The 18,151-nt window shown below is 39.3% G+C and overlaps 1 protein-coding gene across 2 annotated transcripts in view; it reads right to left on the bottom strand.

The window, feature by feature from the left end:
• Positions 1-5,522, bottom strand: part of KCNB2 (potassium voltage-gated channel subfamily B member 2) — a 355,340-nt gene extending 349,818 nt beyond the window's left edge. The window contains exon 1 of one of the 2 annotated variants that reach the window (XM_081071012.1): positions 3,993-5,522. The gene's annotated coding sequence lies outside the window, so the exon portion shown is untranslated. Of the gene's footprint in view, positions 1-3,081; positions 3,686-3,992 lie in introns of those variants that run through there. The other variant, XM_081071011.1, reaches the window with a different exon arrangement.
• Between the last annotated feature and the right edge of the window lie 12,629 nt (positions 5,523-18,151).

Raw genomic sequence — 18,151 nt, 5'->3', positions numbered from 1 at the left:
GCAGGAATGACAGACGTCTCCTACCTGCTTTTCATTTGTTACAGTCTAATCTAGCACTCTTCTATTTATACATACTTAATGAGTAATAAATGAATTAATGAAAGAGTGGATACATGATATTAAATCAGACACGACAAAATCCATGTATAAATAGGTACAATTCAACCTAAAGGAACAGGCCCTTTCCCCTTAAAGATAAAGCAGTAGGGTTTGGTACACGGGCCAAGGAGCCCCTGGTCTCATACATTTGACCTTCTGCCTGACAACGTGGGCTTGCAGTAAAAAGTTGGTGTGGAAATATATTTAAGAAACACAAGGAGGAAATAAGCTATGAACATGAATGGGCTTTAGATGTAGAGCACGGAGACAGTTGTTGCATATGACTGAAAAATGTAAGAGTCTGGGATTCTATAAAGTTGATTTTATCACTTCAGGAGCGACAAGGCCATACACTCTTACCTTAAAAAATACTCGGAACTTACAAAAACATCACATATAAGGCATGTGAACTGTCTACTCTTCGGAAGCCCTTGTGAAAATAATAGGCGTCATGACTGTATGCAAAATCCACTGGACAAACATAAGCAAATCTCAAATAATGTTACATTCTTCTATATGTCTTAACCTTATATATTTACCTTCAAATGTGTATGAGGAGATGTCCTCACAACTTTCCCGATGTTCCTTAGGAATTAGTCTCTAAGGGATAGCACATTTCAAGGAACTGATTCATTCCTTATAATTTCTTTAGGAAAACAATGCATTAGGTCAGCATAAGTATATCTTGTAGGTTTCCTACATTTTACCAGTAATTTTGTCTACTTCCATAACCAGTCTTTCTAGAATACCAATTCAAAATGCTAGATACAAATTCAAGAGAAAAATATTTTTTTCAATGTTTAATGAAGATTTTCCACAGACATGCAGGCAGGTAGACAAAAATCCCGGGCAGACGACATGCTTTTAAGTTGCCGGGAGATATGACCGAAAGCATAACCTATCATTTCATTTTTCTAGCAGGCTCATTCTTATTACCACCCTGGAAATGAAAAGAGTAAGTTCATGCCCACAGTTGCTCCATGGTGTCAATAATGAAACTTTAAAAGCCAAAGAGAAAGGACTGGATAAGGTTAACAATTTTCACTAATCCCGTCTGAATAGGCAGTGAAAACATACATGCTTGGAAAGGTGAGCTGTGGGATTTGGAGAAACATGAGATTGGAAATAGTTTTCAAAAGATGCCTGGATTGACTATCTAGAAAAAGAAGAGGCAAAGAAAAGAGACACTAGCATTCTCAAAGTGGCAGGCAATGGAGTTATTTTTTGGAGTCTGTGTGTTTGTGTGTGAGGGAGATTTGGGAATACTAATATGGACAGGGGAAAGTGAAGGTGAAAAGGACAAAGAAGCAAAGACAACTGCCAAGTGATTCACTCATTTCTCCAAGAGTCTGAATAGAGCCAGGAAAGGAAAACAAGTACATTAGACAGAATTCTATTCTTGATAAAACAACTGGTCTAAGCCTGACAGCAAGAGGGAGGGGATTATAGTGTTTACTTTGTGGAGGCACATTAAGTCTTTTAGGTGGAGAGAGTACTTTTTATTCAGTGGGGGGAAAAAGTTATTCATACGTGGGACCCTCAATATTCTCAAAAAGTCTAGACAGCCACACAACTAAACAGCTTAGTTACGCCCTCTATTATAAAACACCACCTCTAGCTGCAATTAAATGCTCATACATATGCATAATGTGCCAAATTACTGAACTGTTGAAGTTTTGGTTAATTTAAGAATCAAGAACTTTCTAGTCTAGATGTCTACAGATCTTATTCAGTATTACAAGTAAGCTTGGGACAACTTTATATTTGTTGACACACGCTCACACACACAAACACAGACACACATACACACACACCTCTAAAGAGTGAAATGGATAAAGTAAAACTTTATTTTATACACATATAATTTTTTTTGAATGTTACCCTATTTTCCAAAATCTTTCCTCTACGTTACTCAGTACTGACAAGTTGGACTTCAGATCTTTGACTGGAATATACCTTTCTCTTGTCCTATGAAATGCAAGGTCTCCATTGACGTTTATCGGTAAATAAACCAAAAGACCTCGGTCCTACACAATACACATTTAAAAACAATAACAAATTCTTACTTTTCCTTTGAGCTGAGCTTAAAAAAGAATCAAATTCCCAACAAAATCCCTAAACCAATCACTGCAAAAACAAATGTGAGATGCTATTTAAGATTTGCCATTATTGCATAACTTGATTAGAAGGAATGTTGAACCTGCATGAAATTAACCCTAGGTACATATGTGCTCCCCAAATTTTCCAGTACACTCTTGTATCTATTATTATAGCACTTGTGCAATCATAAAGGGTGCATAAGTGGTATGTTTGTGCATATGGCACACTGACAATTTTTATGAATGAATACACAAAAAAGCTCATAATTCGAGAAAATGGATGGCAGTATAATGTTTTGAAAACGGTTACTAAACACTGGAAGCAAATGAGGAGGCAAATGGTTGGTGTCTTGTAGTGCCATTCAGGGCCACTGTATTCCCAAGTCCCCTAGCCTAGCCCACTGTGTTGCAAACAGCCAAGTAGCTCTTTCCTTAGAGACTCCTTCTCTCTCCCAGGAACCGTGCTCCAGAACGGAGACGGTGCACCACTGCTCGAAGAATAAAATGCATGCATGTCTCTGTGTTCTGAGAGCTAGCTGTTCATACATCACGGACATCACACTCGCCAGATCCGGTCCCACAAGTGTGTGCACGAAGGCAACAGTGCTCATCTCCCAGAAATACATAACAGTTCCCATCCCTTCGCAGGCAGGTTGCTCAGAAGCTTCTCAGGGGCTAACACTTGAGCGCCTTCCTCTCGGGGATAGAGCCTTACATTCATACCCTTCTCGGGGCTAAGTCAGCTTTGTAAGTCCACTCGGTGCCATATGGCAGTTTCCAATTCCTTTAGCAACTCAAGTCTGGCTAGGCTGCCCGCGATGATTCATTCTTAAAGGAAGACCCCTTCCGAGAGCAGCAATGCCCCCCACCCCCCGCCACTTACCTATCTCCCACAGACCCGCGGACGCCACCAGAGGCTGTGGGATTTCCCGCTCCCTCGGGGGCGCCTCTCCCTGCGACGATCCCTTTCTCCAATGATCTGTCGCTGGAAATCCCCCTCCCCTCCACCGAGAGGAGGGTCTCCCCGGCTGGCTGGAGCTCCCGGCGTCTTTCCCCCTCTCTTTACATCCCTGACTCTGGTTCACAGTCTGTAGTAGGCAGGCTCAAAGGAGAGGCGGCGGGAGGAAGCTAGGGCATCCTTCAAAAGAACGATAATCTTCATCGATCGTCACCCCCTTCCCCACGCGGGCCCCCCATCCCCCTGCCGCCGCCGCCGCCCAGCAAGAGAGGGCTGGGATCGAACGGGAAAAATCGAGCGGGGCTGAGCTCGGCGCGCCCGCGGGGAGTTACGGCTCGCTCCGGCGACCCGCGGTGCGGCGGCCGGCCAGGCTGGGGGCTGGTGGGGGCTTGGTGGGTGTGTGTCTGTGCGGAGCGGGGCAAGAGGCTGGGCACCGGCGCGAGGCGGGACGCTCGGGGGCGCCGGCCCGGCGCGCACCCCGCCCGCGGCCACCCCAGCTCGCGCTCCGCCTCCTCCCGCGCTCCGCGCACCCGCGGGCTGGAGCGGCCACTGCCTCCTCCTCCGCCTCCTCCTCCTCCTCCTCCTCTTCCTCCTCCAGGGCGCTCGCGGCTCTCGAGGTGGGCGGCGGGCCCGGGTGGCCGGGCTTTGCGGCCGGCCGGGCACCGCCGGGGACACCCGGGCTCGGCCTGGTGGCGCTAGAGCTGTGCGCTCGGCCGAGGACAGCGCCCAGAGCCCGGGGCGCGGCCCGGACGGGCGCCGCCCACACCTCGGCGGCGCCTCCCTCTCCTCCCGCGCGCCAGCCGCTCCCGGTGGCCCCGGCCCGGCTCCACACCCACCTGCTTCCCTCCTGGGCTCTCCGGGTGCGGAGCCCGAGGGTCCGCAGCCCTGGAGGCGCCGCGCACTCGGCAGCCGGGAACGCTCGGGGCGCCCCGCCGGGACGCGCTCCGGAGGCTTCGTGGGATTCCCGGGGCCCTTCTGCTCCCAGCGGTGGGCTGTCCCGGCGCCCGCCCCGGCGCGACCCTCACTCGGGACCCGCTGCTGGAGCCGGGATCTGGGGCGAGGGCAGATCGCTCCTGAGTGATGGAGCCCGGAGGATTTTCTCGGAGGAGGGGTGCAGGGGAAACCAGGAGCGCAGAGAGGACCTGACTTTCCTCCTAACACCTCCAGCTCAGCTCGGGGACGTCGCCAGCCCCAGTAACCCCGCTTTCCTGGGTCTATGGGAAAAGCCAGGTCGGGGGCAGCTGTAACTCCTGCTTCCCATGGGGGCGCTATTCACACTCTGGTTTTTCTTTTTTTTCTTTTTTCTTTGCCTGCTTGCTCTCCCTGCCACCTGGAGAACTGTGCCAACTTCCTCCCTGGCAAGGCCGCCGGATGGACACTCAGACCTTTCCCTTACCTTTGGGCGCGGTAAAGACAGGACGAACTTGAGTAATATCACCACTGAGCTCTGCAAGTTGCTGACATGCTCCTTAACAGGTACGAGGTAGAGACAGCTGGCCCAATTAGTTAGTGGGGCTTTCAGGAAAACAAAGTAGCTTGAAAGAACGTAGATCATGGCAGTATATTTAAACCTGGGGCTCCCTACTGAGTTTCTTTAGGCCAAGAAAGATGGCCATGAAAATCCAGATACACTCAGTTTTAAATATATCTCATTTAACCTTGCTTCTGTTTTAGCCTTGATGTGCACTGGAACCCGCTAGCTAGGTTGGCTTCCTGCCTCCCAATTGGCCTTACCTTGGGCTGGGTGGTGTTTCGAAATGCCAGTGTTGGGTGGGATGTTTAGTATAGAAGTTGACCCTTCGGAGACCATCGCCCTCCACCCAGGACTTTATCCTGGTCCTCGCTCTTCTTGGGGCTTCTCCAGTATGAACGCTAGGAAGAGGAAGAGGACTCTCAGATTCCTAGACTTTATCACCTGCCCTGTTTCCAAACTTCAGCTCCACATTTCCAGGAACCTGCAGGATGTCCCGCCTGCGCCTCCAGTCTTTCCACCCTCCCATACATTTCATATACTTTCTGCAGATTACTTTCCCCCAACTACAACTGTGACCATAGCATTTCCCTGTTTGCAAATGTTCCACCAGCTTCCCATATCCTAACAGTGCCTGCACCCTCCTGAGCCGTTGCATGCCCGCTGGAGTCTCTCCTTCTGGGAAGCCCCTTTCCAGGTCTCACCTGAAAATCATTCCATCATTTCCCGGCCCATTTCCAAACTCTGCCTCCTCCATGATCCCTCCCCTTTGACCTCCATAGCATCTCGTGGGGACTACCTTTTTGAAGACATATCACCTTCTGCTTCCTACAGAGTGTATATTTCCTTTGTACCTGTCTTACCACTTTAAATAAATTCCCCCAAAGTAGATTCCGAATCACTTTGTTTGCATTCCTTACATCTAACCCAAAGCTACAAGTGTAAGAGATACCTATCCACCCAACAAACTTTTCTCAGGCACTCGATATTTGTTAACTGAAGGAGATTTAGTTTAAGTCTAGAAAGACTACTTAAGTTAATTTCAGATGTGCCTAAATTTAAGTAGCATGATCTTTCATAAATTTTAGGTGTGGTGAAAATCCCCTCACTTTACTAGCCCTACGTCAACATTACTGATCACCTCAGGGAGAATTTAATTCTTTCACAAGTACTTGTTAAAAAAATTTTTGTTTAACCTTAACTTTCCATTAGGGTTTGGAAATATGAATCTGTTTTCTGACTAAGTGGATGTTAGTCAAGACAGCAAATCATCTGTTGGGTAAAGACATTGCTGTTACCTCAGAATCTGGGAAGTAAGGTGCTAGGAGTAGATTATCCATAACACCTGAGTCGTGCCTGTAAGCATGCATGATACAGAAAAGCAGTCTTTGGAAATAAAATCTAATTCCGCTTCCTAAATTGCTCGTAGCCCAAATGGGTTATAGAGAATAACCTTTAGTATACAAATTGTTTGGAATAGCTGAGTTCTCCATATGCACAGCTGGAATTCCGTGTGACTGAAAAGACTCGTGTGTTGCTTATCAGCATGTGGTTCCACTGCCTTAGTATTTTTCTGTATTTTTTGCACTTTTGTATTTTTTTCAGTTATTCTCCAAAGGAAAAATTAAAACTATCTAGCTGAAAAGACAGACATGTTTTTTCATTGCTCCTTAAGCCATCTTTTTTTTAACCTTTCTGGTATTTATGGAAATGTTCCTTTTGCTTGAATTTCAATGTCTGAGATTTGATGAAATGAAATAATAAAGGGAAGAAATGTCTGCTTATTATAGCAAAATGATTCCCTTATAATGCTTAGTAAAATAAATAACTTTAATATAAGGTTAACCTGAAATACTATTATGTGTATCAGTTGATACAATTTAGATGAAGAATGTGTTTCTTCATACATCATAATGCTGGTGTATTAGAATACATATGTACACACACACACAATATCAAACATAATAGGTTTTTGGAATTTTTTGTTGAATAAAGTATTTGAAAAATATTTAGTATAATCTGAATAACATCATTAATGACTATGCTTTAACTTATCAGGTTGGAATTTTCATTGGCAAATTGACGTGCAGAGAGAGCTTGTATAAATTAAAATAAGGTGGTAAAGTCAGGAGAGTGAACATATTTTAAATGTTGAAAACATAAGGGTAAGAATTTACAAGTTTTTGGAGACGAACATGTTAGAGTTGGATTTGAAAAATATTTTAAGTCAAATGGAAAGGGGGTAGGACATATTAAGTAAAGCGAAGGAAAAACAAAAGCTAGGTCTAAAAGGGTTATTTAATAATGAGTCGAACCCCATTAAAGGCAAAAATATACAACACATGTAAATGTGGTGTGTGTGTGTGTGTTCTAGATTGATATACATTAACAAGCTAAAAGAGTTATATCAAGAGTTGGAAGTCAGGTTTTTTATTTGGTGTAACCTGGTTATGCTAAAAGATGGGTAAATATTTATTAATCTTCTTTCAACATCAGTACTATGATGATGCTATGTTTTTAATCGTAAGCCAAATACATACATAGATCAGGACTGTAATTTTTTTTAATAGGGGCCGATATTACTATGGTGCTTATTGTCATATGAGAAAGCAGCCACTGACAGGTAATTAGAATTTACCATTCTTAGACCTAACGTGCCTTCTTTTGCCTTTTTAAATGAAAATGTAGGAAAGCTTGGGCAATTTAGAGTAACTCACAAATTCTTAGCAGCCACTGAACTTCCACATTCACACACTGCAGTGAAGTCTTGAAAAAAAAATGAGCTGTGTGTTCTTCATTAAGGAGATAAGTACTATCTCATTGATTCTTTTGAATGCAGTGGAGACAGATTTGGCTGTCCTTTGAAGATTTAAAGTAAGAGATAAGCTCCAGATGGACTGTATTTTTTAACAGTGATTATACTGTGTATGAACTTTTTGAAAAATGCCAAATGCTTAAACACAAAAATTTTCTGCCTCGTAGTAGCACGGATATAAGTGCTGTGTTTGAACCCATCCTTAGAGCTACTTCCAGACATCATTTTGTCTAAGCAAGTCTGTTTTTAGGAGTCCATGATGGTTAGGGTGAGGGTTTCTGAAATCTAGAAATTTCAAAAATATGCTATGTAAAAAATAGTTAGCGATGTTATTCTGGGACATGGTGGAACAAGGATTGGATTCCTAGTCAGATGTGAGTCCCATCTTTGTCACATATTTGTGTTGTGTAGTAACAAGTAAATTTTGCCAACATGTTGCTACATGTCAAGCACTAGGCTAATTTCTTGTCAGGTATTGGCTAATGTAATCCTTATAATAGTTCTTTGAGATAGGTACTATTGGTATTATTCCAGTTAATAAAGGAAGTAAGAGACCTAGAGAGAAGTTAAATTATGAATTATGAAATTTAAGTTTAAATTACTGTGAGAATTGGAACTGAACCTTAGGCAATGTGACCTTAAAATTTTAGGCTAGATTGCCTCAATCTCACCTCACACTGATCTCTTTCTCCCTGCTTCACTAGGGTGTCTCAAGGTCATGTGGGGAAATGTTGTATAAAATCTTATTTTTAATTTTTAGAATGGAAATCTGGTTAAGATAAATGTGGGACTTGCCAAACACAATGTGAAAAGAAGAAAAGAAAAAAAGAATTTGTGCTGGTCCTAAAGGATGATGGAGGTAGGAGATACCCTTCCCTCCACCACCTTAGTTTCCCAACAGGTAGGTTGGCACTGATTCACCCACATCACTCACTAATTTTCTACATGACATTTGTCTGAGATTTGACCTGACAAGGCTGGGCCCACTTGGGATGAGGCATGTGGCCAGGGACTGGAATGAAGGTTTTCTGGCTATACAGGGAAGGGGCCTAGTCCACCCAGAAGAACTAAACAGCTCTGGATTGTGAACATACCACCAGCGTGGTGATCAGAAAGCTTCTGGGGTTCTTAGAATAAGCAAATACTGAGGCTTTTAGAATAATCTGGGCTTTGGATAAGTAGGAAATGGATAATCTCCAATAGTAGAGGAAGTGCAACCAGTCCCGAGTGAAAGAGCCCCCTTTGCCAATACAGGGCATTATTCTCAGCCCCAGCTTTCACATCATTACAAGCAAAATGTGGATATAATGATGTGATGTGTCCCTCCTGGCCAGGCAACGACTTTGTCTATCAGAAGCTAAGATCACAGTCTTGGGAAGCAAAATTAAAATAGCTAGCCACAGTCTTTTCTGAGAAATTTCTGAGGGGACCTAGGACTCCACAAAGCAATTGGGTTTAAATTGTGGTAGATACTCTAACGTGCCTTTGTTCTCTTCTGAGTATGAACCCTGAGCTGACAGTACAGTCAACAGAGACATACTTCTAAAAGGGCCATTAATTCTCAAAATGATGCAAAAATAATGCCTTATTTCTTGGTCTTCCTTATAGTTGGCACTCTTGCACCTTCAAAAACCTTCCTTGCAATATTAGGTAGAAATATTGATCATTACTAGGATCATATACTAATAATTACACTATCTCACTGCTAAGTTGTGCTTTAATGTTTTGTTCTAAATGAAACATATTATGGCGATAAATATAAAATCAGAGCTTTTTAAAAGCACCCTAGCATTGTATAGTAACTAAATTTATATCAAGAACTTAACGTACTAACCATTGACAAGCACTTAGTTTTAAAAATGACTAGATAGAACTAGTCAAAACTGATAAACAGATGAGAAGGCATGCAAACTCAAAAATAAGCATGTTTTACCTATAATGTACTACAGAAATAAAAGAATGCTTTTTTGTTTTTCCCCCCAATAATGCCAACCGTCATGTTGCTCAATTACTACTAACAAATTTTCAGTTTTTGGAATTGAATATGTATGTTAATTATGACATGTATTCAATCTTTACTTCATATAATATATATTTTATTGTCATATATATTATGTGAAATAAAATATCGTCAGTGTGCATTTTAGGTGTTTGGTTCTGTTATTAATGTATTCCTTTTCAATAAAAAAAGAGACTAGTTTCAATAATATAGGTATACGTTTTAGGACACAAGAGCAGGTGCTTTTGACTGGAAATTAAAATACAGAAATGAAAACTTTGAAATGACTATTTCTTACCCTCCCCCGCCACCAGCATTTGTACCCTGTGCAATGCTAAACCCGACCCAATCAGATTTTCAAATGTGCCATATTTCATATTTGATTTAGCTAATCACATGGCTCACAGAGATAACCAGATATGGAAAAGGAGAATCACACATGGAAATTCTGCCTATTAAATGAGTCCCGTTAGCCTGAAAGCCATCTCATTGGACTGCTATCAAAGAAGCCCCCAAACTGTCCCAGAAATCGATCAGGTCACATGGCACTGTGCTGACAGAGATGTCAGTGTCACTAATGAAACAAATCTTCATGAGCTTTAAGTTAGCTGTGACTCATCCTGTCATATTCCTTGCCAGCACATAAGAAAATGAGTTCAACAGAAAACTGACTTCTTCTAAGAACAGAAACCAAAATCAAAACCACGTCCCTCCTGTGGTTAATGCAAATTGGAGTTGAGGCTTTAAATCTCACTTGCATTGGAAGATTTCTCCGGTTCCCTCTTTCACGACTTCTATTTACCTTCGAAACTAGCCCCTGAAATTAGGGGGATGTGCATCACCAATGCCAGAAAAGGTAGCTAGTAATACTACACACACAGAGTGTATAGCATTCTCTTCTATGGTTTCAAAATTACCAAATGCAACAGTCGAGACAATTGCCTTTGATAATAATTGACACAAAAGAAAGCTAATGCAAGCCTCATCATTATTTTCAAACATTTCTTCTACTCCTATGAGAACTCTTTAAAATTCAGCAGTTTGCACAGAGCTCATTTGAAAAAATTTGAAGGGCACCATCTACAATGATATCCTGAAGTTATTGTTTGGAGAAGAATGTGTTTCTATATAATACATAAAATGAAATTTACCTATGAAGAACTACAAGCTCAAGAGAGTTTCCAGGTACAAGACTTACAATCCAGTGCCGGGTTATTGACTTCTACAATTTTCTATATTGCCTATGGCAATTACCAATAGTTGGAGAAATGAAAACTAATGCAAAAAAAAAAAAAAAAACACAAAAAACTTTACCAAAAAACAGAGTGGCTAAATTGAATTAGTTAAATAGCCAATGCAGAGGAAGGAGGAAACATTTTCCTGTCTCTTTACAAACTCTCCAGTTTATTCCCTGAAGCAGGAGGTTTGAGTGCCCATACACAATTTCATTGTGTGGCTTGCAGAGCTATAAAACACTCCTGGCATCTCCATTTGAAAAAGGTAGCTGTTGACATTTAAATGACTCTGTTAAGATTTGACCTGGAAAATTACAGTCAATTCTGTACATTTTATTACCCAAAGAATGTGGCCAGATTAAAGGGAATTTGGAAAAGAGTAACACAAATGATTAAAGAGGAAGATAAGGGAGAGTGAGCAATGAGGAAAGAGTTACTGAAATCTTGTGTCTAAAGAAGGGTGACAGCATAATAATTTCAAGATCCATCCATTGAGAACCATATTATTTCACTGACATGTGGGATATAAAACTGAAACAACAAAGGAACAAGACAAACAAATGAAGAAACAAAACCTCATAGACACAGACAATAGTTTAGTGGTTACCAGAGGGTAAGGGGGCGGGGGGCGGTAGATGAGAGTAAAGGGGATCAAATACATGGTGATGGAAGGAGAACTGACTCTGGGTGGTGAACACACAGCATGATCTGTAGGTGATGAATTATAGAATTGTACACCTGAAACCTATGTAACTTTACTAACAAGTGTCACCCCAATAAACTTTAATTTAAAAAAAAAGAATGATGAATGATTTAAAAAAAAGAATGATGACGTAAGTATGAATGGAGGTAACACTCAGATTATAGTCAGTGATTTAAATAAGAGTAAATACAATAAAAGAATGAAATTAAAGGTAACCAAACCTTCTACTATGAAAACATCCATTTTACAAGATATGAAAAGTTATTTTCAAAGTATCAAGTAGAGTTAAGTCCCTCTTTAAAACAAAACAAAGCAAAACAAAACAGAACAGAAAAAGAGACTTAAAGAATGTAACTTGCTCATGATAAAGACCTACTTTTCTCATACTCTCAAGGAAAAAAAATATATACGTTAGAACTTCTTCCCTGATAATACTTGCTAATGTAATGAGCACCTAAGAAATGTGATAATTTCTTTGATCATTTTAATAAGGCACATTATATATCTTGGGCCTTCATTTTATGTTGAAAATGTTCAAGGAAGAAACATTAATGCTATTAAATACTTGGACTGCCTATTGCTATCTCCTAAAGTTATTTATGATTTAGAGAATTAAAATTCTAAAAAGCCTTATGTCTAAATGAAAACTTACTTGACTATCTCAGAGTAAATGATTTCTGTACAAAGAACTTTTTTCCCTAAAGAAATCTGCGGATTTAGCAACATGTCCAGTGTCCCTATTTGCTCTTCCTTTCCTATTTCCTTCACACGATCACACTTTATGAATAATTTTGTATCTATCACAGTTAGACTAGCAATTTCAGTAGCTAAGAAAGAAATGTAATTATTTCCACCACCACCAGTTGGGCTCTCCCTTAGAAAATTGCGTGGAAATGGTAACATTAGGAAAGCCAGAGTCAGGGCTGACCATATCCGCCTCCCTGAGTTCTGGCCTTTTTCTCCCTTGGTGACTAGCATTGCCCCTAGGATTTTCATCCAAATGCACACGACTCCCAAAGTTGTATTTTCTAGCCCTTGATTATTGCAATTAGTGTTACGTTTCCAACTATCTGTTGGATCTTTCTAGTTGGATAGTCTGCCATCACCTCAAATTAATTCATCTTAAATAGTTCCTCCTTTTGATCACCTGGCCTGCTAAAGCTACCACTGTTCTCTCCATTGTCTCACATCAAAGCTTTGGCAGCCATCTTAACTCATACTTGCCAAGTCTTGCTGACTCCTAGCCAGTCTTGTGAGTACACGTACATACACACACACACACACACACACACACACACACACAGTGCCTCACACTTTGCCTCATTCCCACAGTTCTCTCCAGCATGAATTTTCTCCCACCCAAGTTCACCTTTCCAAGACACTGTTATCATCCCATCATGCCTGGGTTTTAAAAATTACTGCTTTCTGACAATAGATGACATCTCCAATCCTGATGTTCAAACCTTTCCATGATTGGACTCTACCCATATTTCCACCTTCAGTCGTCACACAAATTCCTATAGTTACCATCCCTCAAAGACACCTGGCCTTTCCCAGGTCCACACTTTGAACTGCACCATGTTCTTATCTTGAAATATCATCTCCTTCCTACTCCATCCAGGAGAATTCTGAACTATCCCATTTAAATTTCACTCATTCCCTGAAGCCTTCCTTGACTACTGTAGGCAGAGGGGTTTTGTTCTCTCCTATATGATAACGCAGTTTCTGCTACTCATTTATCTTAGAAAATGGTAGCATTTAAAATAGATATACTCTCATCTATCACATATTATATTGGATTTCTAATGTAATATATGTATTCAATGCTATTTCATAATTACTTTTTATAGAGAGTTTCAAGGTCTTCTGTTTCTCTAATTAGATGACCAGAACTTGAGAAATACCATAAAGGAAAAATTTAAAAACCACTAGCTTTGAAATGACAATAATCTACGAAGTTCAAAACAAGCTTAAGATATTGCCCCAAGAGTGAACAAGTTTCTTAGCTTCTTTAAGCCCCAGGTTCCTTGTTTGTAAAAAGGAAGAGAATATACCTATTTTGAAAGATCATTTTAAAGGTTAAAATGGTTAAAATTGTACAGGTTAAAATAACCTGTAAAGATATCAACCACAGGAACCACTCAATAATGTGAGTTCTTTTTTTTTTTTTTTGTGCCCTCTAGGTAGCTAGCTCACAGTGAGGACTTGGTCAAAATGAATCAATAACAAAAATGCTTGTAACAATTTAAATTTTTAACATTTCTTAGAAAAGAAGTTGCTCGGTCTTCCTAGAGCAAAAGTGCACACAAGAAATTAGAGAGTAATAGAGTTGACAATGTAAGTTGGTGCAAAACTGAGGAAAAACTTGATTGTCAAGCAATGGATTATTTTTCTCACTTAACCTGAAATAAGACGCTAAAACACTTGACTTGAGAGTCGTGTGACCTGTTACTTTCTTTTTAATTTATCCCCATTGTAACATGTGGGAAATAACCAGAGCGGAAGGAGGAAGGAGAGTAGGTGCTAGATATTTGCATAAGCATGGACTTGGTATCAGAAGGCTGGGCTAACTGTCCTGGCCTTGACAATGAATAGCTGAGCAATCCTTGGCAAATCCCTTTACCTCTTGGAGCCTCTGTTTTCTCACCTGTAAAATAGAACTAATCATTCCTTTCCCCTGGAATTTCTTTGAGGATTAAATGCGATTAAATATATACAATTAATGTATAAGCTATGAAATAGCCAATGAATGTAAAAGATTAAAAATGACATACGTGTTTTATTTCATAGGTTATAGTATTATTTGAATTAGATTTGGTGAGATGTACCATATGGTTTGTATCTCTCCACATAAAAAAATAAAAATTAAGATGCAGGTCTGTGTTTATGGAAGAATGGGAGTTTTTCGATAAAGTAGTGGTAAAGCTGACTCCGTGTTAGAGGAGGGCTGCAGCTACAAACACAGAAACAAACACAGTGATGTCCTCATTCAACCATTATTTAGTTATTTGTCCTTTTCTTTTTCTGGTCTCAGGGCTGGCAGATTCCAAAAGCAGGCTGAAATTCCATAAAACAAAATAATGTAATTTGACTGTTTACTAAATATATAAGACAACATTGACTACTGGAAAAAAAGTAATAGCATTACATCAAGTTAAACTAAATCCAGTAGGCAGAAAATTCAATAAAATGTTGCAAAACAAAAGCATGTATTTTGATTGGAGCCTAAGGACCGACAAGGGAATGGCAGCAAACAAGTCCCCATGTGGAAATATTGTCTTTGTCTTGTGTTTCTATATTCAGGTATGGAAACAGTTGACACAAGCCCCCTCGCCAGCTGTGCTGCTGGGATGTTGGATGCACATTGGTAATTAGGCCCCAAATCTTGTATGGCTTTAAGGAGCAAAGATAATTCAATTCACATTCAGAAATCAGCCATCTGAAATCATCCACAAATTGTAAATAGAATTAAGAAACATTTATCAGTAATATTGTTTCTATTTCATCATGTAGGGGACATTCAGCATGGGCTTTCTGGTTGCAAAAAAAGATCATGTTTCTTTGGCAACAATAAGTAAGACAAAAACAGTGTTGTATAAAGAAATGAGCTTACAAATATCTCAGTTGTAAGGTCTGTTGTGCACACAGAATATTTAGAGGACAACTCGGCTTAGTTAACATCACGACCCTTCTTTTTACTGAAAATGAACCTGGAGCATAAGGACAAAAAGTTTACTCAAAAGACTAGGTATTATTGTATATTTTAATTATTTCTGGTTTGTATTTAAGCCTTCAGACTTGGCAGTCTTCCCATTTAAGGTAAAAAAAAAAAGGAAGAAAAAAACTGAACCTCATGTTACTTTTAATTAACATTCTAGTATCAAAAGATATTGACCAGTCTCCCTTGATCAAATCAGGCCCAATGGGGCATTTGTCTTTATAGTTAATGATTAGTTTCATGGTATTTCATTCTATTTTTTAATATTTGGATATGTGGTACTTGTTTAGGGGGTATGACTTAATTATTTCTAAGTTATACCATAGCATAAAAATAAACAACTACCTACATAAGAGATTCAGCCTCCTTATTGGAATAGGTAAGGAAGATCCTGTCTTAATAATTTGATATGCCAATTAGTTAAAGGACTCTTTCAACCGATGAGATGTATATAAATTAAGTTTGAAGCTTTATTTGGAGTTGAAAATATAAGGGAAAAATCAACCTTGAACTTCTTCGGTCTTCAACAATTAGGTCTTATTCAATAGGTATGTCTTATTTTAAGAATACTTGCTAACGTCCTGAAAGCTTTAGAGAGAAATGAAACAAAAATCAGGCTTTCATTGGACTTGTTACTAGCAACATGTCTTCATATTTCTGAGTAAAAACTATTTTACACTTAGAATTCTATAGTTGGCTAAATTATCAATAAAATCTGAGGGAAAATTAAAGTGATTTTTAAACTTATAAGAACTCAAAATATTTTCTTCTTATCCGTTATTTTAAATATATTCTAAGTAGTTTAGTTTATTTTTTCCATATCATTGTAATTTTTATTGTAGTAAAATATACATAACATAAATTTTACGATTTTAACCATTTCTAAGTGTACAGTTGAGTGGCACTATGTACATACAATTATTGTACAACCATCACTATTATCCATCTCCAGAAATTTTTCATCATCCCAAACTAAAATGCTGCACACATTAAACTCATTACTCCCTTCCTTTAGACCCTGATAACTATTCTGCTTTCTGTCTCTGTGGATTTGACCATTCTAGGTACCTCATAGAAGTGAAATCATATATTATTTGGCCTATGTCAACATTATTTCACTTGTTTTCCATCCGTGTTGTATCATGCACCAAAATTTCATTTCTTTTTATGGCTGAATATTATTCCATTGTATGTATATACCACATTCTGTTTATCCATTCATCTGTCAATGGACATTTGGGTTGTTTTTACCTGTTGGCTATTGTGAATAATGCTGCTATGAACATGGGTGTACAGATATCTGTTTGAGTCCTTGCTTTCAATGCTTTTTGGTACTACCCAGAAGTAGAATTTCTGGATCATACGGTAATTCTATATTTAATTTTTGGAGGAACTGCCTTACTGTTTTCAACAACAACATTTTGCATTTACTCTTTACACTAGCAGCCACAAAGTTTCCAATTTCTCTGCATCCTTGCTAGCGTGTTATTTTGTGGTTTGTTTTTTTATAATAGACATCCTAATGAGTGTGAAGCGGTATCACATTGTGGTTTTGATTTTCATTTTCCTAATGATTTGTGATGTTGAGCATTTTTTCATGTGCTTCTTGGCCAATTATGTATTTTCTTTGGAGAAATGTCTATTCAAGTCCTTTTGCCCATTTTTAAGTTTTTGGTGGTGGTGTTGAGTTGTAGGAGTTCTTTATATATTCTGGATATTAATACCTTATCAGATAATTTGTAAATATTTTACTCCTTTTCATGGGTTGCCCTTTCAATCTATGAATGGTGTCCTTTGTTGTTCTAAAGTCTTTGATTTTGATGAAGTCTAATTTATCTATTTTTCTTTTATTGTCCATGTTTTTGGTATTTTACTCAAGAGTTCATTTCCAAGTCAAATGTGATAAAGTTTTTCTGCATGTTGTCTTCTAATAATTTTGTAGTTTTAGCTTTGTGTTTGGGTCTTTGATCCATTTTGAATTTTTGCATATGGTGTGAGGTAAGGGTCCAACTTCATTCTTTGGCATGTGGATCCAATTTTCTTAGCACCATCGGTTGAAAAGACTATCCTTTCTCCACTGAGTGATCTTGGCACCCTTGTTAAAAATCATTTGACCATATATGTGAGGGTTTTTTTTGGGAGGGTGGCACTCTGTTCTATTCCATTGGTCTTTATGTCTGTTTGTATCATGCTCATCAATTCCTAAAGAGTTACCTAAAGAAGCATTTCAACTAAACCTAGTAAAAAAAGACAAGATAGGCTTTAGGAGACAGAAGTGCCAGACCAGAAGAACAGTGGTATACAATCCCCAAATGGGAGTTTTCCTGAGACCTAAAGAATAATCAGTTCAGATATGAGTAAAGGTCAGAGGTTTCCCAATGCAGATCTTAGGGCTTGAAGGAGATTTAGTTGATTAGATAGAATGAGAGTTTTGATAAGCTTGAGAATATAGTAAAGTATGTGATGGAGCAAGGAAAGGAGAATCCACTTGAACCTGACTAAAGGAATGTTTCCTTTGTCACAGCAGTCATGGCACTGGGTTTATAGAAGAAGAAATGTAATCCAATCATACAACTGGCTCTGCAGGAAACATAATTTACATATTTATAATACTGTAAACTTTGAATTGTTCATTGAACTGCCAATTTAAAAAATTAACAAACCAGAGACTTAATTGTATTTCCAGAAAGAATGTAAAGGTTATCCACAGTGATAATATAAAATGTAAGAAATTAGGAGATGGGGTTGGAGTTGAAGAGATGGAGACAAATCTGGTATCTCAACGTCTTGATTTTTTCGAGCGGAGATCAAAATACTGGCTATGGTTGTGGGCTAGGAAATAGAGGTTTAACAAGCTATTTAAAACTGCACATGTATCCAATGGAAAATGTGTGATAAAATATGGGGTGGTGAGGAAAAGGGGACAGTGAAATAGGGAGATATAGGTAAGGTAAACCCTCATCTATGAGCAGAAAGTCAGTTGACACTGTCCAAAAAAGCTGTAAAACCACAAACACTAATGAGCCATGAGCACTCGTGAGCAAGTTAAGAGAT

The sequence above is a fragment of the Rhinolophus hipposideros genome (genome assembly GCF_964194185.1).
Source record: "Rhinolophus hipposideros genome assembly, chromosome: 13".
Classification (NCBI taxonomy): Eukaryota; Metazoa; Chordata; class Mammalia; order Chiroptera; family Rhinolophidae; genus Rhinolophus; species Rhinolophus hipposideros.
This window is presented reverse-complemented; position numbering and strand designations above follow the sequence as displayed.